The following is a 23090-nucleotide window of genomic DNA, read 5'->3' on the forward strand; positions in this document are numbered from 1 at the left end:
CCGGGACGCCGGGAGTCGCCACGCTCCTGGCAACGGCGCGGGGAGCGGCGGTGCCGGTGTTGGTGCCGCAGCCGCCGCAGGCGCTGATCGTTTACCCCGGGGCTCGCGGCCACGGCCCCCACGGCGGCACGGACGGCTCGGCGGCGGTGACGGCGGTGGCGGCGGTGACGGCTTGCGGAACGCTGGAGGTGATGGGCGCGGTGCAGACGCGGAGTGCCGTGGTCCAGACGCAGAGTCCTGGAACCCAGATACAGAGTCCCGTGGTCCAGACGCAAAGTCCCGTGGCGCCCCCCGGTCAGCTCGACGTTCGCGAGCCCGTCGCGTCGAACGGGACGGACGGCGGCCGCCACGACGGAGCCGCCGCGGCGACGGGGAGCCCCGGTGCCGCGGACGCGCGGGGGCCGGACGTTGCCATGCAGCCTGACCCGCCGGCGTCGTCGCTCTCACCGTCCCCGGCCCCGCCGCCGGTTCCCTCGCCGCCGGCCGCCCGCGGCGCCGGCGACGCCGGTAGCCCGCCGGAGAGTCCCCCTCCCTCGCGGGCGCCCGGCGAGTTGCCGGCCGCCGGTTCGGTTTCGCCGCGAGCTCCGTCGGAGGCTCCGGCGCCGGTCCCGCCGCCCGAAAGTTCGCCGCCGTTGCCGCCGACGGCCCCTCGGGTCGCCGTGGCGGTCGGCGCGCAGCCGCCGACGCCGCCGCCTGTGGCCGCTCCGGTCGCGGGGACGTCGGCCCGGAGCGTCACCGCCGCGCAGCAGCGGCAGCAGCGGCGGCGGCAGCAGCAGCGGCGGGGCGGGGCGACGGGCGTCACCGGAGCGCAGCAAACGCCGCTGCTCGTCGTCCAGCAGCCGCAGAGGAGGGGAACGTCCCGCACCGCACACGTCGGCGGGCTGAGACTCGGCAGGACGCCCGCCGCCGCCGCCGCCAGCTCGGGCTGCTGCAAGGGAGGCGGGCGGCCGCTCGTGAACATCCTGCCACGACCGCCACCCACCGCCAACGCCGTCGCCGCCGCGCCGAGACAGCGGGCGGCCCCCGTGCCGGGTGCGGCGTCCCAGACGGTGCTGGTGAACGGGCAGCTGTTCAACATCCGGCCGCTCAGCCCCTCGCCGGCAGCCTCCTCCTCCTCCCCTCCTTGTTCGTCGTCGTCGTCGTTTCTATCCTGCCCCTCCTCCTCCTCGTCGCTCCCCTTCGCCGAGGGGCACGCCGCCCGCTTGCAGATCCTTCGGCCGGAACCGGGGGCCGACTCCGCCGGCGGCACGGGCGCCAGCGCAGCGCTCAGCGCCATCGCCTGCCTCAACCGCAGCATCTCGGAGGGGGCGCCGATCCGCCCGGCGGCGGCGCTGGCGCCCGTCCGTGACGCCTGTGCCGGCGTCGGCACTGCCCTCAAGACGGTGCGGGCGCTGCTGGGCAGGAAGCGGAAGATGCGCGGGAGGAGGGAGCCGGCGCCCAGGCAGAAGCGCGGGCGCAGAAGGGGCCCCCCCGCCGCTACCGACGGCACCGCCGCCAACGCCGACGCCGGCGGGGAGAGCGGAGAGAGGGGCGGCGTGCCGGAGAGAGCCGTGGAGGCCTCGTCCGTGGCTGCTGCCGGGCTGGGAAGGGCGCCGGTGGCGGGCGCTCCTCCGTCTGGCGGAGGTGGCGATTTGACGGTGCCGGCGGTGGCGCCGGCTGTGGCGGCGGTACCGGAACCGGTGACGGCACCACCGGCGCCAGCGGCGATAACGGCAGAAGCGTCGCCTCACTCTGCCTCGGCGATGTCCTCGAGTGGCGTGGTGACTCATCCATCTTCCCTCGGTCTTCCTCCGTCTCTGGCTCCTCCGTCTCCGGCTCCTCCGCCTCTGGCCCCTCCGTCTCTGGCTCCTCCGTCTCTGGCTCCTCCGCCTCTGGCCCCTCCGTCTCTGGCCCCTCCGTCTCTGGCTCCTCCGCCTCTGGCTCCTCCGTCTCTGGCTCCTCCGTCTCCGGCCCCTCCGTCTCCGGCCCCTCCGTCTCTGGCCCCTCCGTCTCTGGCTCCTCCGCCTCTGGCTCCTCCGTCTCTGGCCCCTCCGTCTCTGGCCCCTCCGTCTCTGGCTCCTCCGCCTCTGGCTCCTCCGCCTCTGGCTCCTCCGCCTCTGGCCCCTCCGCCTCTGGCCCCTCCGTCTCTGGCCCCTCCGTCTCTGGCTCCTCCGCGTCTGGCTCCTCCGTCTCTGGCCCCTCCGTCTCTGGCACCTCCGTCTTTGGCTCCTCCACCTCAGGCTCCTCCATCACCGACTCCTCCGTCTCTGGCTCCTCCACCTCTGGCTCCTCCTTCATCGACTCCTCTGTCTCTGGCTCCTCCGTCTCTGGCTCCCACACCTCTGACTCCTCCATCTCTGGCTCCTCCGTCTCTGGCTCCTCCGTCTCTGGCCCCTCCATCTCTGGCTCCTCCGCCTCTGGCTCCTCCGTCTCCGGCCCCTCCGTCTCTGACTCCTCCGTCTCTGGCTCCTCCGTCTCTGGCTCCTCCGTCTCTGGCTCCTCCGTCTCCGGCCCCTCCGTCTCCGGCCCCTCCGTCTCTGTCTCCTCCACCTCCCGCCCCCACGTCTCCCCCCATGTCTCCCCCTACATCTACCCCCACATCTCTCCCCACGTCTCTCCCCACGTCTCCCCCCACGTCTCTCCCCACGTCTCCCCCCACATCTCCCCCCACTTCTGCCACGCTCTCCCCCGTTCTCGCCTCGACCCCCACCGCGACTCTGTCCGCTGCCGTGACCCCTGGGGCCGATCTGTCACCCCCTGCCCCCCCTCCTCTGCCAAGCCACCACCCCTCTTCTCCAGCCGTCCCTTCATCTCTCCTCTCCTCTTCCACTCCTGTTACCTCCTCCGCCTCCTCTTCGTCGTCACCTCTCCCGCCTCCCTCTGCTTCGCTCCTCCTCGCCCCCCAATCTTCACCTGCGACCCCCCCGGCGCCTCTCATCCCCCCCCTCACCTCGTCGCCCGCCCCCTCCCCCGCGGGCGTTCCCTCCCCTCCGCCTCTCACCTCCTCCTCCTCGTCAACTTCCGCCGCTCTTTCCGCACCCTTCGTTCCCTACGCCCCCTGCTCTCCGCCTGCTGCTACTGCTGCTCCTGCTGCTGCTCCTGCTGCTGCTGCTTCCCCTCCTCCTGCTGCTGTTGTTGCGCTCCCTGCTACTGTTGCTGCAGCTCCCCCTGCTCCTGCTGCTGCTGTTGTTGCTCCCCCTGCTGCTGCTACTGCTGCTGCTGCTTCCCCTCTTCCTGCTGCTGTTGCTGCTGCTCCACCTCCTCCTGCTGCTCCCCCTGCTGCTGCTACTGCTGTTGTTGCTGCTCCTGCTCCCCCTGCTGCTGCTGCTACTGCTGCACCACCTCCTCCTGCTGCTGCTACTCCTGCTGCTGCACCACCTCCTCCTGCTGCTGCTCCCCCTCGCCCGGCCCCTGCTCCTCCGCCTCCCTCTGTCGCCCGCCGCGCGGCGCTGCCGTTGGCCACCGTCCAGCCGCCCGCCGCTGCCGGGCACCCCGACGGCGCCGCCGCCCCTCGTCCCGACGACGCCGCCGGCACCGGCACGGCGCCAGCGGTCGCGGCCGCCTGTTCCGGCGCGGCGGCTCCCAGTTCCGGCACGCACGGATTCTCGGTGGCGTCGCTGCTCACGGTCGCGTCGTCCTCATCGTCGCTGTCATCATCTTCATCTTCCTCCTCCTCCTCGTCGTCGTCGTCGTCTCCGGCGCCCGGCGACGGCGCCGACCGGGCCCCGACGCCGGACGCTCGCTGGCCCCCTGCGTCGTCGCTCGGCAACGGCCACCACCACCACCACCTACACTACCACCGTCACTCACAACAACAACAGCAGCAACAGGAGCAACAGCAGCAGCAGCTACGCCATCACCAGCAGCAGCAGCAGCTGCAGGCGGCGGTGACGCCAGGGCACCGGCAGAGTGGGGAGGAGAGCCGGGAGAGCGAGGACATCGGCGACGCTCGGCGTGGGCGGCACAGCCGGGCCACGGCGGCGCCACCGCCGGTGTCCGTCGGCGGTGCCGGGCACGGCGGTGCCGGTGGCGGTTGCGTCGTCGGCGGTGCCGGTGGCGCTGGCTGCGAGGACGGCGCGGCGCCGTCCGCGGTGGAGGGTTGCGCCGGGAGCCCGTCGACGACGGTGGGCGCCGTTCGCTGCTGGGGGGCGACGTCGGGAGACGCGGGCGGCGGTCATTTCGTGGGAGGCGTCGGCCTTGCCGGCAGCGCCAGGGGCAGCAACTCCGGCGTCGTCAGAGGCGGCGTCGTCGGGGGCGGCCGCTTTGTCGAAAGCGGAAATGCCAGCGGCCTCGTCAGCATCGGCCACTTTGTCGGTAGCACCGGCGTAAGCGGCCTCGGCAGCGCCGGCGGCGGAGGCGTGCCAAGCGGCGTCGGCCACCCGATGGGAAGCACCGGCCTCGGCAGCTGCCGCAGCGACAGCATCTTCACCCTCGGCAGCTGCCGGAGCGCCGGCGACAGCATCTTCACCCTCGGCGGCGCCGGCGGAGGCGTGCCGAGCGGCGTCGGCCGCTCGGTGGGAAGCGCCGGTCTCGGCGGTCCCGGGAGCGCCGTCGCAGGCGGCCTCGGCAGTCGAGGCGCCGGCGGGAGCGTGTTTGGCAGCGGCGGCGCCGCTTCAAACAGCCTCGGCAGCGTAAAGCACTTGGTGGGGAGCGGCGGCGTTAGCGGGAGCGTGCTGAGCGGCGCGAGCCACTTGGTGGGGAGCGGCGGCGGCGGAGGCGCAAGCGGCCTCGGCATTGGCGGCGGGAGCAACCTCGGCGGCGGAAGCGGCGGCCGTCTGGCCGGGAGCACGAGCGCCGGCGCCGGCGGCCACTTGGTCGGCGCCAACTTCGGCGTCGGGAATGCGGCCGGGAGCGGCTTCGGCAACGGGAGCGGCGGCGGTTTCGGCGTCTCCGGCGGCTCCGGCGGGCCGGGCGACTGCGGCGGCCTCGGCAGCAGGATGTCTCACTTGGTCGGCAGCAGCGGCGCCAGCGGCTTCGGCGTTGGTAGCGCCCGTGGGAGCAATCTGAGCGGCGTCAACAACCTCGTGGGGGGCGGCACCGGCAGAAGCGCAGCGGAGAGCCTGGGGAGTCTGCTGGGGAGCGCCGGCGCGGTTTTTGGCGACCGGATGGCGCCCGAGCTGCCCGCCAGCGTGCAGACCGGCGGCGGTGGCGGCGTGAGGTCGTCCCTGCTGCTGCTGCAACAGCCTGCGGTCGCCTGCGCCCTGCCGATCCGTCACGCGGCGCCCGAGCCGGGCCCGAAGCCGGCGGGGGAGAACCCGCTTGGCGCCGGCGGCAGCCCGGCAGGCGCCGTCATGGGGCGCCTGCCGGGCTTGCCCCAGCAGCAGCAGGCGGAACAGCAGCAGCAGCAGCAGACGCAGCAAGCGCTGCAGCAGTTGCAGCAGCTGTCAACGCGGCAGGGATTGCGGCAGGGCATCTCGCATCATCAGCTGCAACTGCAGCAGCAGCAGGCGCTCGCTGTGCCACGGAAGCAACAGATGCAGCAGCAGCAGCAACAGCAGCAGCCGCAGCAGCAACAGCAGCCGCAGCAGCAACAGCAGCAACAGCAGCAGCCGCAACAGCAGCAGCAGCACTGTGACTTGAGCTGCATCTCGTTCTCAGCCGTTCCCGCGGCCTCGCCCATGAGCCAAGATCTCGGCACCGGGAGGTCCAGGGCTGGCGGAGCCGGCGCGGCTGAGAGCGGAAAGCGGCAGCTGTCGTCCACCTCGTCCACCTCGTCCACCACCACGTCCACCACGTCGTCATCGTCGTCGTCCTCGTCGAAGAGGAGGAAGCAGGCCGGCCGTTCGGCAGAGCCGCGCTCGGACAGGAGCCGAGCTGCGTTTGACGCGAGGACCTACGCTGGTTTTGTTGTCCCCGGCCAGCACCAGCTTCACCACCACCACCTCCATCTCCATCAACAGCAGCAGCAGCAACAACAGCAACAGCAGCATCTGCTGGCTCAGCATAATGCACACCATCATCAGCAACAACAGCAGCAACAACAACAGCAGCAGCAGCAACAGCAGCAGCAACAGCAGCAGCAGCAAAGCCGAGGTGCGGTGGCTCACCGACATTCGTACCCGCTGGCTAGCGCCGACGCGGCTTCTGCCGGGGCGCCGCTGGCGTTTGCCGATCCCTTCTCTTCAGCGGGCGCCGCGGATGCCGTTGCATCGGCCGGCCGCTTTGGGCTGCATCAGCAGCAGCATCAGCAGCAGCAGCAGCATCAGCAGCAGGAACAGCAGCAGCAGCAGCAGGCGGCCGCAGCTGCCGTCACGGGGCATCTGGCGCACTTTCGAAGTCTCCAGCAGCCAATGGGCAAGGACGGCTTCCAGGTGAGGTGACCCCGTCACAATATGAGAGTAGGTATAAAAGTGTAATGTTTAATATAATGTATAAGGAAATATATAGTATCGTAATTGTATAGTGAATATACAGCAGTGTGGTATACAGTGGGGTGGGTAGAATCATACATAGTGTAATATTACAATGTATAGTCTACTAGCGGAAGTACCCGGCGTTGCCCGGGTGAAAAATATATTTCTTAAAAACCTTACATATATATACACAGATACGAAGGTATTGTCAAAGCCCGGTGGGCCATTTGTACATTTCTCCACCAACAAATATATGAGAGGCTTGCACAAGTCCAAAAAGTTGTAGAAAGTGTGGGGCAAATACAGTGATACCTCGGTTCACGAACTCCGCTTCTGTTCACGAACAACTCGGTTCACGAACAGAAAAGTTCATAAAAATCTGCTCCGGTTCACGAACTCCGCTTCGGTTCACGTACAACTCGGTTCACGAACAGAAAAGTTCATGACAATCTGCTCCGGTTCACGAACTCCGCTCCGATTCACGAACAACTCGGTTCACGAACAGAAAAGTTCGTAACAATATGCTCCGGTTCACGAACTCCGCTTCGGTTCACGAACAACTCGGTTCACGAACAGAAAAGTTCATGACAATCTGCTCCGGTTCACGAACTCCGCTTCGGTTCACGAACAACTCGGTTCACGAACAGAAAAGTTCATGACAATCTGCTCCGGTTCACGAACTCCGCTTCTGTTCACGAACAACTCGGTTCACGAACAGAAAAGTTCATAAAAAAATGCTCCGGTTCACGAACTCCGCTCCGGTTCACGAACAACTCGGTTCACGAACAGAAAAGTTCATAAAAATCTGCTCCGGTTCACGAACTCCGCTCCGGTTCACGAACAACTCGGTTCACGAACAGAAAAGTTCATAAAAAAATGCTCCGGTTCACGAACTCCGCTCCGGTTCACGAACAACTCGGTTCACGAACAGAAAAGTTCATAAAAATCTGCTCCGGTTCACGAACTCCGCTTCGGTTCACGAGCAGGAGCCGCGGCCATTTCAATGCTATTTCCAGGCCGTCACGTGGTCGTGACTTCCTGTAGGAAGATCGTGGAGAGAAGAAGAGACACAGAAAGAAGTACTGTGAGTACTGTGAAGACACTTTCAGTGACTTTTTGCTTTTTGGTGTGCTTTTTAGCACATACAGTACTGTACTGTACTACTGTACTGTACAATACTGTACTTACTGTATTGTACAGTTCACCCGTTTGAGTGCTTACTGAAGTCATCTCAAGCAAGGTTAGTGTTCTCTCTTTATACATTACTATACTGTACAGTACTAATGTGTATTGTAATTTATTTCATTTTTTTGTGCTTCAAAAACCAAAAAAAATGGTCAGAACGGATTAACCGGATTTACATTGAACCCTATGGGAAAATGTGCCTCGGTTCACGACCAATTCGGTTCGCGACCAGAGTCAGTTCACGAATTAAGTTCGTGAACCGAGGTATCACTGTATAAGGAAATATATAGTACCGTAATTGTATAGTGAATATACAGCAGTGTGGTATACAGTAGGGTGGGTAGAATAATACATAGTGTAATATTACAATGTATAGTCTACTAGCGGAAGTACCCGGCGTTGCCCGGGTGAAAAATATATTTCTTAAAAACCTTACATATATATACACAGATACGAAGGTATTGTCAAAGCCCGTTGGGCCATTCGTACATTTCTCCACCAACAAATACATGAGGCTTGCACAAGTCCAAAAAGTTGTAGAAAGTGTGGGGCAAATAGTTGATGTAAAAGGTTTCCGAAAATTGTGGACCCCCCCCTCAAAAATATCTTTACCCCTCGTAGGTATATATACCTACACACCTTACATACAACAGAGGACGTATCTATTGACTCCGTAGTAGTATCTACTGACTGTACCGTAGTTTCTACTGAGCCAGTAGTAGCTACCAGAGGTGGGACAAAGTCATTGTTATGCAAGTCCAAGTCGAGTCGCAAGTCATCAAATTCATGACTCGAGTCTGACTCGAGTCCAAGTCACATGACTCGAGTCCACATCTCATAGGTGGGACAAAGTCATTGTTATGCAAGTCCAAGTCGAGTCGCAAGTCATCAAATTCATGACTCGAGTCTGACTCGAGTCCAAGTCACATGACTCGAGTCCACACCTCTGGTAGCTACTGACTGTGTAGTAGTATTTAGTGACTGTAGTAACTACTGACCATAGTATTTACTGGGCCTGCAGTAGTATCTACCGACTATATAGTAGTAACGACTAACTGTATAGTATCTGCTGACTCTATAGTAGTATCCACTGACTATAGTAGTAACTACTAACTCTATAGCAGTATCTACTCACTCTATAATAGTATCTACTGACTCTAGTAGCTACTCACCGTGGGAGTATGTACTGACTGTATAGTAGTATATAATGACTGTAGCAGTATTGACTGACTGTAGTGGTATATACTGACTGTTTTAGTATTTACTATAGCGGTATCTACCAACTCGATAGCGGTATCTACTATCACTACAGCAGTGTATACCAACTGAGGTGGTATCTGCTATCACTACAGCAATGCATACTGTGTTGGTACCTATGATGACAGAAGTACATACCGAGTGTGGTGGTACCTGCTGTGATGACAGCAGTACATACCGAGTGTGGTAGTACATATATTACATACACAAATACAAAAAGTTTAATGTACGTAAAAAGTATTTGTGTATGAATTTAACGTGTTTAGGAGAATAAAAACTGTAATACTAAATAAGCAATGGACCTGTGAACCCAAATGATGGACCACATAATAAGCCAGTGTGGTCTCCGTCTCTTCAATGTAGGAATAACACGACTTGCATAAGCTCTCTCCTGAAGCCCTTTCGTTGCCAGCGGACCTGAACATTGACATTTAGCTCTCCAAAAGTGCCATACGCAAGAAGACAAACAGAAACATGTATTCAATTGTAGTTAACATTTATTTAGTGCCTTTTTATACGGCTCTTGACTCAGGTGCAACTGCAACAAACAAAAACATGAACAAAGAACATCTTAAAGTGACGACGCGCGATAGAAACATCCAGGAAAAAACAGCAAAATCTTCCTGAAAAAACACCGTATATCAACGCTGCGCGCAAAAATCCCAGTGGGATGCAAGTCTAACAATAACAACCATAAAACAATTTAGATTAAAGTTATCAGGCTAACTCTGTACTATTCTTTGGTTCTTTCGGTAAAGTCACGTATAAAGATAAAATAATAAATAAAATAATAGCATACTACGACGTTTCGATTGCAACACAAGCAATCATCATCAGGTATAAAGGAAATAGCAACACAAATCTAACCAGAAAACTATAGACAGACATATAAGCAGACAGATATCACAAAGACACACAGAGAGAAAACACGTATCGGCACAAAGAGAGAGATCGTCTCTGTGACGAGGCCTTAAATATAGAGAGGGGGCGGGGGCGGAGAGAGGGAGGGGGCAGAGAAAAAATTAGCATGTCAATGAGTGGACGACGACGGGGTACGGTACGCAAGCTTGAAAACTAGGAGAAAGACACACTAAAATTAAATAACCTAGCAAAATATCGAAATGTAATGTAATGCAACACAGAGAATCGGTCAACACACAATGAACGCATACCCTGGTTGATTACGTATTTCAAAGATTGCTAAGTTAGAATTCCTGCAGTCACGAAAGCTCCAAAATTAAGATGAACTCTGTACTACTACATAACATGTACATGCCTTTGTCTTTTATCGAATCCAGTGAGTCATAAGTACATGGTCAATGGTAGAAAAACACGTATTTATTTGTACTATAGTAAGGCACTACAAAAAACACAGACTATGAAACTTGTAACCAATAAATTGTGTTGGTTGAGCATCCCTTGGAGGGAGAGGACAATTTCTAGTCTGGCACCAGGAACATTGCTACATCGCTGGTTGCCTTGCTGACCTTCATCTCCCATGAAGTATATCTGAAGAAACTTTGGCTCTTCGCCACCAGTCAGTGGCTGAATGGATCCAATTCGATGATAGACTTGGCCTTGAACTTTGAATGTGGGCATAAATCCTGGCTCCACTATCTCCTTAGTCGCACCAAAAGAAGTCATTTGAAAGCAGGAATTGTACTTCCTGATGTTGGTCAGAAAGTGTTTAGACACCGGGGTATGACCAGATACCAAGGATTCTAGATTTGAAGCTTTCGTGACTGCAAGGATTCATATTCTTAGGTTTTTTCGGTAAAGTCACGTAGGTAAAACATTAACATTAATAAAAGTAAAATAAAATAAAAATCACGACGTTTCGGAGGCAACACAAGCTTCCGTCTTCAGGTGGAACCGTCACAGCCACGACAGCTGTATCAAGTAAATGAGCTACTTGATACAGCTGTCGTGGCTGTGACGGTTCCACCTGAAGACGGAAGCTTGTGTGTTGCCTCCGAAACGTCGTGATTTTTATTTTATTAATTTTAATGTTTTACCTACGTGACTTTACCGAAAAAACCTAAGAATACAGATACCAAGGATTTGAGTGGCTCGGGGGACGTCTGCACAAGGCAAAGTTTGACTTTTCCATCACTGCAGCACATTCCCTTGGATTCTCCTTTCCACTTTTTAGCACCACATTCTGCGCAAGTAATTGACACACAGCCTATTATCACCGTGGATTGATAATCGATCTCTGGTTGGTAAATAAAAGCTGCTCTGTTCCAGTCCGGGTTATTTTTTCTTGTTCTCAATGCAGCCGCATCACAGACTTGCCTCTGGCGCACCGTTTTATGATGTTGTGGTTCCTCAACCCGTGCCGCTGCAGTGACTGTGCCGGCTTGTCGAGATGCACGATGTCCCTGGCTTGTCGAGATGCACGATGTTCAGGGTTTTCTTCAACCCGCTCCGCTGCAGTGACTGTGCGATCCCTGACTTGTCGAGATGCACGATGTCCCTGGCTTGTCGAGATGCACGATGTTCAGGGTTTTCTTCAACCCGCGCCGCTGCAGTGACTGTGCGATCCCTGACTTGTCGAGATGCACGATGTCCCTGGCTTGTCGAGATGCACAATGTTCAGGGTTTTCTTCAACCCGCGCCGCTGCAGTGACTGTGCGCTCCCTGGCTTGTCTAGATGCACGATGTTCAGGATTTTCTTTAGTCCGTGCCCCTGCAGTGACTGTGCGCTCCCTGACTTGTCGAGATGTACCCTGTTCAGGATTGACTTCAGCTTGGGTTGCTGCAGTTGCTGTGCATTCAGTCGTTTGTTTTAGTGCACGCTGTTCTTCAGTTTCCTCAGCCTGTGCTACTGAGACACCTTCGTTGTTTGTTTGAGAAAGTTGCTGCTCCTGCGTTGGTTGTTTTGCGTGGTACAGCGCCACTCTCTTCGGGTGTTTTTTTTTCTTGGAGAGAGAGGCTTGATTTTTTTCTTTTTGGCATTTTTGCCGCAAAGAAAAACCTCACTCCCGTCACCAATCAGCAAGCTTGTTAGCGTAATCGGCCTGGCCTATCTCTCTCCTCCTGTGATCTTTATTTCCAAGTTTTCTTCAGAGGAGCATTCATGCATCTGTAATTATGAGATGCACACCAACGAAATTTTATAAAGCAAATGTGACTCTTATCATTTTACCAACATAACAATACAATAACCTCAGTACTATATCTAAAAAAATATTATGAACTTATCAAACTATAAGTTGATAATAAATGAAGTAGAATCATGAGGGTTTTTCCGGCAGGTTGTTTTTCAACTTTGCCAAGAAATAATTTCAAAACGAAATAAATAATGAAAAGGAAAAAAGTATCACACCTGAAAATATGAGCAGATGCGCAGCAATCAAAGCCGGAGCGAAAAAGATTTATTTTATCTTTATTTTAAAAATTAAAAAAGTCGACGAAGATCAAATTTTGATTCGTTAATAAACACTGTGCAAAGGAAAAGTGATGATTTTTTTAATCCCAGGGTAGTCAGTGTTACACACACACTTGGACTTACACACCTAAAAAAAAAAATCTTAAAACAAACTGAATGTTTTGTCCTTGTGTTTCTATTTACGTGGCATTACTGAAAGAGGCAAATACAAAATGAAAGGCAACCGTTTTAAATAATAAATTAAGTACGATAATACATTTTCCGCCATTTTGATTTTTTAATTTGCCGCGAGCGAAAGTGTGAAATAAAAAGTTACTCATTAATAAACTTACGTTACCTGTAACTATGTCCAAATGCACACAAATTAACCCGAATAAACAAATCTCACTAACCAACCCCCGCAAGGAGGATGGAAGTGTGAATAAGCTGGAGCGAAAGAGAAAGAGATTTATTTATAATTTATTAAAAAAAACTCTTAAAAGATCGAATTTTGTATCGATTATAAACACTGTGCAACAGAAAAGTGATGATTGTTTTAGTCCCTGGATAGTCAGTGTTACTTTTTACACGCTTATGCCTCAAAAGTACCAAAAAGGCTGTAATTCCCCTCAAACTTAGCTTTTGTGACAAGGACAGTGATATTTAGAAATATAGCTATTTTTAAATCCTTTTATATTAAGTTCGCTTGCTTGCTTGCTTACGACCGTGCAAATCTTTCGGTCGTTTTTTAACCCACTTCCCGTGATCCAATCGAGCTGACATTTTCCACACAGACTCGTTGTGCGAGAAAATTAATATTCGTGAAAAATAATTTCCAAAATTTTACACTGTTTAGGGAAAACAAATTAAATATTTAATTACCAATTGCTTAATACTGGCAGACAATCATCTGACCCATAGGTGGCAGCCATCTCAAGCCAGAGGACTTATAGTGAAAAACTTTGTTTTTACGGGTTTACTTGTTAATGATAAAACGCGATGTGCATTTGTGTCATGCCTTCACGTAAAGTCCTGGTCACAAAAGCAAAGTTTGTGGGGAATTATAGCCTTTTTTGAACTTTTGATGCATAAGCACGTAAAAAGGTAACATTTATTACCCAGGGGAAAAAATCGTGTTACATAGTGTACGATCATCAAACATTGCTCAACCTCTATCATCTTCTTACTTAATTATTAGTAGTAAACAGTAATATCTATCTATGTTTTAACGGAGCTGTTAATAAGCACGACCCACCTTGTAAGTTTGCCCACGGAATGAAAATCCCCCTCTCTCTCCACAGCGCGTGTGCGTTGCCAGGGGCAACCCCCCGGTCAGCGTTTCGCGCATGCGCAAATGTCGCGCGCGGAGCGGCACGGGAAAATAAATAAATAATGTTGTATATCAATAAATCGATAATTGAACCAGTTTAAAGGTGACGGATGAAAAAACGGACATGCCTATTCCCACCGCTGGGCAAGGGACGTGACTCCCGGCAAAAAAAATTCGGCCTAAACCCCACGGTCCGAGCGCCAAATCCCTCGCAAGCGAGCGTACACAGACGGACAGACAAAAAATGACTCACCCAGCTTAATAACCAAGCTACAGTCTACATTATAGACTGCCAGTACGCTCACCCAGCTTAATAACCAAGCTACAGTGTACATTATAGACTGCCAGTATGCTCACCCAGCTTAATAACCAAGCTACAGTCTACATTATAGACTGCCAGTACGCTCACCCAGCTTAACCAGGCTACAGTCTACATTATAGACTGCCAGTACGCTCACCCAGCTTAATAACCAGGCTACAGTCTACATTATAGACTGCCAGTACACTCACCCAGCTTAATAACCAGGCTACAGTCTACATTATAGACTGCCAGTACGCTCACCCAGCTTAATAACCTGGCTACAGTCTACATTATAGACTGCCAGTACGCTCACCCAGCTTAATAACCTGGCTACAGTCTACATTATAGACTGCCAGTACGCTCACCCAGCTTAATAACCAGGCTACAGTCTACATTATATAGACTGCCAGTACGCTCACCCAGCTTAATAACCTGGCTACAGTCTACATTATAGACTGCCAGTACGCTCACCCAGCTTAATAACCAGGCTACAGTCTACATTATATAGACTGCCAGTACGCTCACCCAGCTTAATAACCAGGCTACAGTCTACATTATATAGACTGCCAGTACGCTCACCCAGCTTAATAACCAGGCTACAGTCTACATTATAGACTGCCAGTACACTCACCCAGCTTAATAACCAGGCTACAGTCTACATTATAGACTGCCAGTACGCTCACCCAGCTTAATAACCTGGCTACAGTCTACATTATAGACTGCCAGTACGCTCACCCAGCTTAATAACCTGGCTACAGTCTACATTATAGACTGCCAGTATGCTCACCCAGCTTAATAACCTGGCTACAGTCTACATTATAGACTGCCAGTACGCTCACCCAGCTTAATAACCTGGCTACAGTCTACATTATAGACTGCCAATACACTTCTAGATTTGAAGCTTTTGTGACTGCAAGGATTCATACTCTTTAGTTTTTTCGGTAAAGTCACGTAGGAATTTTTTAAAATTAAAATTACATTAAAATTAATTTAAAAAAACCCCTCACTTGATACAGCAAATCTGGCTGTGACGGTCCCACCTGATGACGGAGACTTGCGTTGCCTCCGTAACGTCGTGATTTTTTTAATTTTATTTTTATTAATTGTAATTTCAGTTTTTTACCTACGTGACTTTGCCAGTACACTCACCTAGCGTAATAACTATTTGTGCAGTCTACATTTAAAGAATCGAATCTTGGCGCGCTTGGGTTTCATTTTAATTAATGAGTTTTCTTTTAATTTGTATATGTTATGCTTTCAAGTTTTCAGAAGTTTTTTAAATCAAATTTTTCCCCGGGCAACGCCGTTAGTAGCAGTTTATATTAACCAACTTATATTAAACGGGAATAGGGCGATTCTAAATGAATCTACAACCTTCTATTCCTTTGCACGATTCAGAGAATCGATTCTTGGCGCGGTCGGGTTTAAAATTAATTTCACAGTTGTATTTTAATTGGTATGTTATGTTTTAAAGTTTTCACAATATTTTTAATGTATTTTTCCCCCGCGCAACGCTGGCTATATCGAGTTTATAGCACAAAGTCTTCGCCTGACAAGTGTGGGGTGTCGAGGCCTAGTACCGTGCAGAGCCTCCGGCCTCGCCTAGATTGCCCACCCGGCCGAGGCTGGGTGCTGGGGCCACTACCCCCCCCCCCCCACGATACAATAATACTGTCTAATCGCTATAATTTTATTATCTACCGACCCTATAATAGTAATTGCACACATTGGGGTGGGGGGGAGTGAAGAGGACGTGAAACTTTGATGAATTTACCTCAGCGTCGCGTGTTAATGCGTGCGCATATTTTTAACGGAAATTAAAAATGGCGTCCACCCCGCAGCGACGGCGTTGCTGCCCGTTGCCAGGGGAAACCGCCTGTTGCCAGTGGCAACCGCCCTCACGCATGCGCAACGGCGTGCTTTGTCACGTGCAGGTCGGCAATCATAAATAAATATATAAATAAATAAAGAGCTATCGCACTAAATCAATAATTAAACCACTTTAAAGGCGACGGACGAAAAAACGGAAATGCCTATTCCCACCGCGGGGCACGGGACGTGCCTCCCGGCAATTTTTTTTCATCCTAAACCCCACGGCCCGAGCGCCAAATTCCTCGCAAGCGAGCATACACAGGCCGGGTACGGGTACCCGTTTGCGACCCTGGTGCGGCCAGGTACGGGTACGGGTAAGGAATCAAAACCCGTTTGCGACCTCTGCCCCTCGCGCACGAATGTACGCACGCACGTACACTCACACACACGTTTAAAGTAGCCCTTGGTGCACAACTTCAACGCGGCGCCGGCTCCGCCCTGATCTGGGGCAGCGGTCGCGGCCGCCGTCGCGCACCCAGCCGGCTCCCGTCGCCACGGTCGTCGTGGGCGACGTGAATAGGAATGTTGTGTCTTCTTGGTTCTTTCGGTAAAGTCACGTAGAATGGAAACAATAAAATAATAATAATAAAACATAATAAAATAATTCTCACGACGTTTCGGCCACATGTTGCGGTACGTCTCCGCCGCCGATTTGCGTTGACGGCGTCGCCGCGCCTTCCGGATGTTTCCCCAGGGGTCGCAGAAGTCTTCTTCGTCTTCCGAATCGTCCTTATCGGCCGTGAGGGACAACCAGCCGGCCTTCACGTTCGAGCAGCAGCAGCAGCAGCAGCTCGTTCAGCACCACCACAGCCTGCAGCAGCAGCAGCAGCATCACCAGCACCACAGCAGCCATCATAATCACCCCCATCACCAACAACACCGGCTGCAGCAGCAGCAGCAGTTTGGAACGGTCTCGTCTTCGACTGCCACTTCAGCCCTAGCGGATGACTGCACGCAGCAGGCCGGCGGGGGTCTGTTGCAACAGCAACAGCAGCAGCTGCAGCTGCAGCAGCAGCAACAGCAGCAGCAGCTCCCTTTCTCAAACATGACACCTTACCAGCATCCCACGGCAGCCGGCGGATTGTTCGGCTTGCGCACGAAGACACAGGAAAGCCACTTCCAGCAGCAGCAGCAGCAACAGCAGCAGCAGCAGCAGAGGCAGCAGCACCAGCAGCAGCAGCAGGGCGGTGTTGCCAACGCACGTCCCGATCGCAGCCGCGCTTCCAGCTACTCCGCCGAAGCGCTCATCGCCGGAGACGCGCACCACCAGCACCAGCAGCACCAGCCGCCGCCGGCATCGGCATCGGCGGCTCAGCGAGCCAAGCTCAACCCGCCGTGCTTCTTGCCGCCGCCGGTGCACGACGCCCAGCGCCTGTACGCCCCGACGCTGGCGCCCGACGGGTGTCTCCCGGCGCAGCGGGCGGTCCCGCAGCATCCGCACCAGCAGCCGCACCAGCAGCCGCACCAGCAGCAGCAGCGGGGGGGGGTACCAGCTGCACGGCAGCGGCAGCGCGACCGCGACGGCTCGGCCCGCGTCGCTGAGACACGCGGACGGTGCCGAGGCTTTGGTGACGGCGGCGGCGTCGGCGGCGCAGTCAACGCCGTTGTCGTCGGAGGCGTACGCCTGCAAGACGGACGGCCTGTTCGAGGTGGCGCAGAGAGACGGCTCCGGCAGAAGGGACGCCGCTGCCGCCGCCGCTGCTACCGTGGAGTCGTTGCGGCAGAGCACCGAGCAGCAGCAGCAGCGCGGGAAGTCACAAGATGCTCAAGTTGCGGTCGGTAAAGCGGGCAGCAGACCGAGTGGCGGTGGCGGTGGCCGGCAGGCCAAGGCTTTCTGCCGGCCTCACGGCGGCGCAGCGGCGGTGGCAGCGGTGGCACCGCATGCCCGGCACGGCCCGGCGACCCACGTCCCGGCGACCCACGTCCCGTCGTCGTCGTCGTCGTCGTTGTCGTCGCTGTCCGGATCGTCGGCGCCGCCGATCGGCGCGTTCTTGGGCGCGGAGGGGGTGCTGTCGCCGGGCCACCATCACCACCATCACCACCACCACCAGCACGGAGCGTTCGCCGCGCAGAACTTTGCCAGTTTCCCGTTCGTCCCGGACGTGGGCGGCGCGGGGACGCCGGGAGTGGGGAACCCGTTCATGGGTCGCGCCGACTCTGCCGGCGTGCACCACCACCACCCTCACCACCACCCTCACCACCACCCTCACCACCCTCACCACCACCACCCGCACCACCACCCGCACCACCACCCTCACCACCCGCACCACCACCACGCGGCGGCCTCGCTGCTCCCGGTGGAGACAGCCCCGGCGAACGTGGCGGCGCCGTACTTCCCCGCGTACTCCCCGGCGTCGCGTCCCGGCCTCTCCGCGGAGATCCCCATCGCCTACTTCCCCAACCAGCTGTTCGGCGCTACCGGCGCTACCGGCGCCACCGGCGCCACCGGCGGCGGTAACGCCGGCGGGGCCGACAAGGTCGTCGGCTGCGGCCTCGGCTCGCAATCGGCAACGACGCAAACGCCGCAGCCGGCGGCGCCGTCGTTCGGCGCTCTCCTCTCCCCTTCCCGCGCCGTCGGCTTCGCTCAGCCGGGATTTTCGCTGCTGCCCGACGTGCCGGGCCGAGTCGGTGGCGGCGGCGGCAGCGCGACGGTGGGGCCGCCGGGGGGGGGGCTGGCGCACGCAGCGCACCTCTCCAACTTCAACCTGACGGCGCTCTTCCCCGAGATCACAGCCCCCGTGGTGGTGCCGGTGGCCTCGCCGGCGCTGGGCGCGGATGGCGTTGGCGGCGTCGGCAGCGGCGCGTCGCTGGGCGTGGCCGTGTCGGCGGCGGAGGCGGTCAAGCAGCAGCAGCAGCACCAGCAGCAGCAGCAGCAGCAGAGCAGCCGACCGGCACACAACATCAGCCGGATACTGGGGCACAGCGGCAACTCACTTTGAGTCGTGTGGCACCGGGAGACGTGACGGGCGGAGAGACTGGGTCTCAAGATCGGGTCCTGATTGAGGCGCGGTGAGACTGGGTCTCAAGATCGGGTCCTGATTGAGGCGCGGTGAGACTGGGTCTCAGGATGGGATCCTGATTGAGGCGCGGTGAGACTGGGTCTCAAGATCGGGTCCTGATTGAGGCGCGGTGAGACTGGGTCTCAGGATGGGATCCTGATTGAGGCGCGGTGAGACTGGGTCTAGGGATCGGATCCTGATTGAGGCGCGGTGAGACTGGGTCTAGGGATGGGATCCTGATTGAGGCGCGGTGAGACTGGGTCTCAGGATCGGATCCTGATTGAGACGCTGTGAGACTGGGTCTCAGGATCGGATCCTGATTGAGGCTCGGTGAGACTGGGTCTCAGGATGGGATCCTGATTGAGGCGCGGTGAGACTGGGTCTCAGGATCGGATCCTGATTGAGACGCTGTGAGACTGGGTCTCAGGATCGGATCCTGATTGAGGCGCGGTGAGACTGGGTCGCTGGATCGGATCCTGATTGAGACGCGGTGAGACTGGGTCTCAGGATCGGATCCTGATTGAGGCGCGGTGAGACTGGGTCTCAGGATCGGATCCTGATTGAGGCGCGGTGAGACTGGGTCGCTGGATCGGATCCTGATTGAGACGCTGTGAGACTGGGTCTCAGGATCGGATCCTGATTGAGGCGCGGTGAGACTGGGTCTCAGGATCGGATCCTGATTGAGACGCTGTGAGACTGGGTCTCGGGATCGGATCCTGATTGAGGCTCCGTGAGACTGGGTCTCAGGATCGGATCCTGATTGAGGCGCGGTGAGACTGGGTCTCAGGATCGGAGACTGGGTCTCAGGATCGGATCCTGATTGAGGCGCGGTGAGACTGGGTCTCAGGATCGGAGACTGGGTCTCAGGATCGGATCCTGATTGAGACGCTGTGATACTGGGTCTCGGGATCGGATCCTGATTGAGGCGCGGTGAGACTGGGTATCAGGATCGGATCCTGATTGAGGCGCGGTGAGACTGGGTCTCGGGATCAGATCCTGATTGAGGCTCCGTGAGACTGGGTCTCAGGATCGGATCCTGATTGAGACGCTGTGAGACTGGGTCTCAGGATCGGAGACTGGGTCTCAGGATCGGATCCTGATTGAGACGCGGTGAGACTGGGTCTCAGGATCGGAGACTGGGTCTCAGGATCGGATCCTGATTGAGGCGCGGTGAGACTGGGTCTCAGGATCGGATCCTGATTGAGGCGCTGTGAGACTGGGTCTCAGGATCGGATCCTGATTGATACAGGGAGAGACCAGGGAGGGTCACATGATGTTGGAGTCTCCATTGAGACTTCTTTTTAAAAATTGCCATCGTTTAATCCTGCGTATAATTGCCGGAATTGCGTCAACGTTACTTAATTTATGAACGTACACGAATGCATAGATATATATATAAAACGATAATAACAATAACAACCACGAAGTTATTTGGTTGATGAATGTAGTCACTTTCTTTTTTAATCTTGAGTCTTCAATGTTTTGAGCGTGTCGCTCTCTCGCCTGGCGAATTGAGGGAAGGCTGTCAAATGAAACCCGTTTGGAATAAAACCTTCCGATATTTTTGGCACACAAAGGCAGCTCCATCCGATGGCGTTGGCGAAACGATGATGATTGTGTTCTACAGGGGGTGTGTGTGACCCCTGGTGGTGAGTGAGGGTGCTACAGGGGGTGTGTGTCGACCCCTGGTGGTGAGTGAGGGTACTACAGGGGGTGTGTGTGGACCCCTGGTGGTGAGTGAGGGTGCTACAGGGGGTGTGTGTGGACCCCTGGTGGTGAGTGAGGGTGCTACAGGGGGTGTGTGTGGACCCCTGGTGGTGAGTGAGGGTGCTACAGGGGGTGTGTGTCGACCCCTGGTGGTGAGTGAGGGTGCTACAGGGGGTGTGTGTGGACCCCTGGTGGTGAGTGAGGGTGCTACAGGGGGTGTGTGTGGACCCCTGGTGGTGAGTGAGGGTGCTACAGGGGGTGTGTGTGGACCCCTGGTGGTGAGTGAGGGTACTACAGGGGGTGTGTGTGACCCCTGGTGGTGAGTGAGGGTGCTACAGGGGGTGTGTGTGGACCCCTGGTGGTGAGTGAGGGTGCTACAGGGGGTGTGTGTGGACCCCTGGTGGTGAGTGAGGGTGCTACAGGGGGTGTGTGTGGACCCCTGGTGGTGAGTGAGGGTGCTACAGGGGGTGTGTGTGGACCCCTGGTGGTGAGTGAGGGTGCTACAGGGGGTGTGTGTGGACCCCTGGTGGTGAGTGAGGGTGCTACAGGGGGTGTGTGTGACCCCTGGTGGTGAGTGAGGGTACTACGGGGGGTGTGTGTGACCCCTGGTGGTGAGTGAGGGTACTACAGGGGGTGTGTGTGGACCCCTGGTGGTGAGTGAGGGTGCTACAGGGGGTGTGTGGACCCCTGGTGGTGAGTGAGGGTACTACAGGGGGTGTGTGTGACCCCTGGTGGTGAGTGAGGGTACTACAGGGGGTGTGTGTCGACCCCTGGTGGTGAGTGAGGGTACTACAGGGGGTGTGTGTGGACCCCTGGTGGTGAGTGAGGGTGCTACAGGGGGTGTGTGGACCCCTGGTGGTGAGTGAGGGTACTACAGGGGGTGTGTGTGACCCCTGGTGGTGAGTGAGGGTACTACGGGGGGTGTGTGTGACCCCTGGTGGTGAGTGAGGGTGCTACAGGGGGTGTGTGTCGACCCCTGGTGGTGAGTGAGGGTACTACAGGGGGTGTGTGTGGACCCCTGGTGGTGAGTGAGGGTGCTACAGGGGGTGTGTGTGGACCCCTGGTGGTGAGTGAGGGTACTACAGGGGGTGTGTGGACCCCTGGTGGTGAGTGAGGGTGCTACAGGGGGTGTGTGTCGACCCCTGGTGGTGAGTGAGGGTACTACAGGGGGTGTGTGTGGACCCCTGGTGGTGAGTGAGTGTGCTACAGGGGGTGTGTGTGGACCCCTGGTGGTGAGTGAGGGTGCTACAGGGGGTGTGTGTGGACCCCTGGTGGTGAGTGAGGGTGCTACAGGGGGTGTGTGTGGACCCCTGGTGGTGAGTGAGGGTGCTACAGGGTGTGTTTGTGACCCCTGGTGGTGAGTGAGGGTGCTACACAAGGTGAGTGAGAGTGGGTGAGTGAGTGAGGGTGGATGAGTGAGAGTGGGTGAGTGAGTGTGTGAGTATGTGAGTGAGTGTGTGTGAGTGAGTGTGTGAGTGAGTGAGTGTTTGAGTGTGTGACTGAGTGTGTGAGTGTGAGTGTGTGTGTGAGTGAGTGAGTGTGTGAGTGAGTGTTTGAGTGTGTGACTGAGTGTGTTAGTGAGTGTGTGAGTGGGTGAGTGAGTGGGTGTGTGAGTGTGTGAGTGGGTGAGTGAGTGAGTGTGTGAGTAGTGTGTGAGTGAGTGAGTGGGTGAGTGAGTGTGTGAGTGAGTGGGTGAGTGAGTGTGTGAGTGAGTGGGTGAGCGACTGAGTGAGTGAGTGGGTGAGCGACTGAGTGAGTGTTTGAGTGTGTGACTGAGTGTGTGAGTGAGTGTGTGAGTGGGTGAGTAAGTGGGTGAGTGTGTGAGTGAGTGTGGGTGTGAGTGTGTGGGTGTGAGTGTGTGGGTGTGAGTGTGTGGGTGTGAGTGTGTTAGTGAGTGGGTGAGTGAGTGTGTAAGTGTGAGTGAGTGTGTGAGTGTGTGAGTGAGTGTGTGAGTGTGTGACTGAGTGAGTGTGTGAGTGTGTGTGAGTGAGTGGGTGAGTGAGTGTGTGACTGAGTGAGTGTGTGTGTGTTATTGTGTGTGCTAGTGTGTGTGTGTGTTAGTGTGTGTGTGAGTGAGTGTGTGTGTGGGTGGGTGTGTGTGTGTGTGTGTGCTAGTGTGTGTGCTAGTGTGTATGTGAGTGTGTGTGTGTTAGTGTGTGTGCTAGTGTGTGTGTGAGTGTGTGTGTGTTAGTGTGTGTGTGCTAGTGTGTGACTGAGTGAGTGAGTGTGTGACTGAGTGAGTGAGTGTGTGGGTGTGTGTGTGGGTGTGTTAGTGTGTGACTGAGTGTGTGAGTGTGTGTGTGCTAGTGTGTGTGTATGAGTGTGTGTGTGAGTGAGTGAGTGACTGAGTGAGTGTGTGACTGAGTGAGTGAGTGAGTGACTGAGTGAGTGTGTGACTGAGTAAGTGAGTGTGTGTGCTAGTTAGTGTGTGAGTGTGTGTGAGTGTGTGTGAGTGTGTGTGTCTGCTTGTGTGTGTGTGAGTTTGTGTGTGGTAGTTAGTGTGTGAGTGTGTGTGAGTGTGTTTGAGTGTGTGTGTCTGCTAGTGTGTGTGTGTGAGTGGGTGAGTGAGTGGGTGGGTGAGTGAGTGTGTGACTGAGTGACTGAGTGTGTGACTGAGTGAGTGAGTGGGTGAGTGTGTGTGTGCTAGTGTGAGTGAGTGAGTGTGTGCTAGTGTGTGTGCTAGTTAGTGTGTGAGTGTGTGTGTGTGCGCACTCTCTATGGGATCTACATCACAATG

At 55.9% G+C, this 23090-nt stretch overlaps 1 pseudogene across 1 annotated transcript; it reads left to right on the forward strand.

The window, feature by feature from the left end:
* The first annotated feature begins 71 nt into the window (after nt 1-71).
* Nucleotides 72-20222, forward strand: LOC144742172 (uncharacterized; annotated as a pseudogene). The gene is made up of 2 exons (XR_013590067.1): nt 72-6290; nt 16342-20222. The product of XR_013590067.1 is annotated as an uncharacterized LOC144742172 (transcript).
* The last annotated feature ends 2868 nt before the right edge of the window (nt 20223-23090 follow it).

The sequence above is a fragment of the Lampetra planeri genome, unplaced genomic scaffold (assembly GCF_965212315.1).
Source record: "Lampetra planeri unplaced genomic scaffold, kcLamPlan1.2.h2 scaffold_886, whole genome shotgun sequence".
NCBI lineage: Eukaryota > Metazoa > Chordata > Hyperoartia > Petromyzontiformes > Petromyzontidae > Lampetra > Lampetra planeri.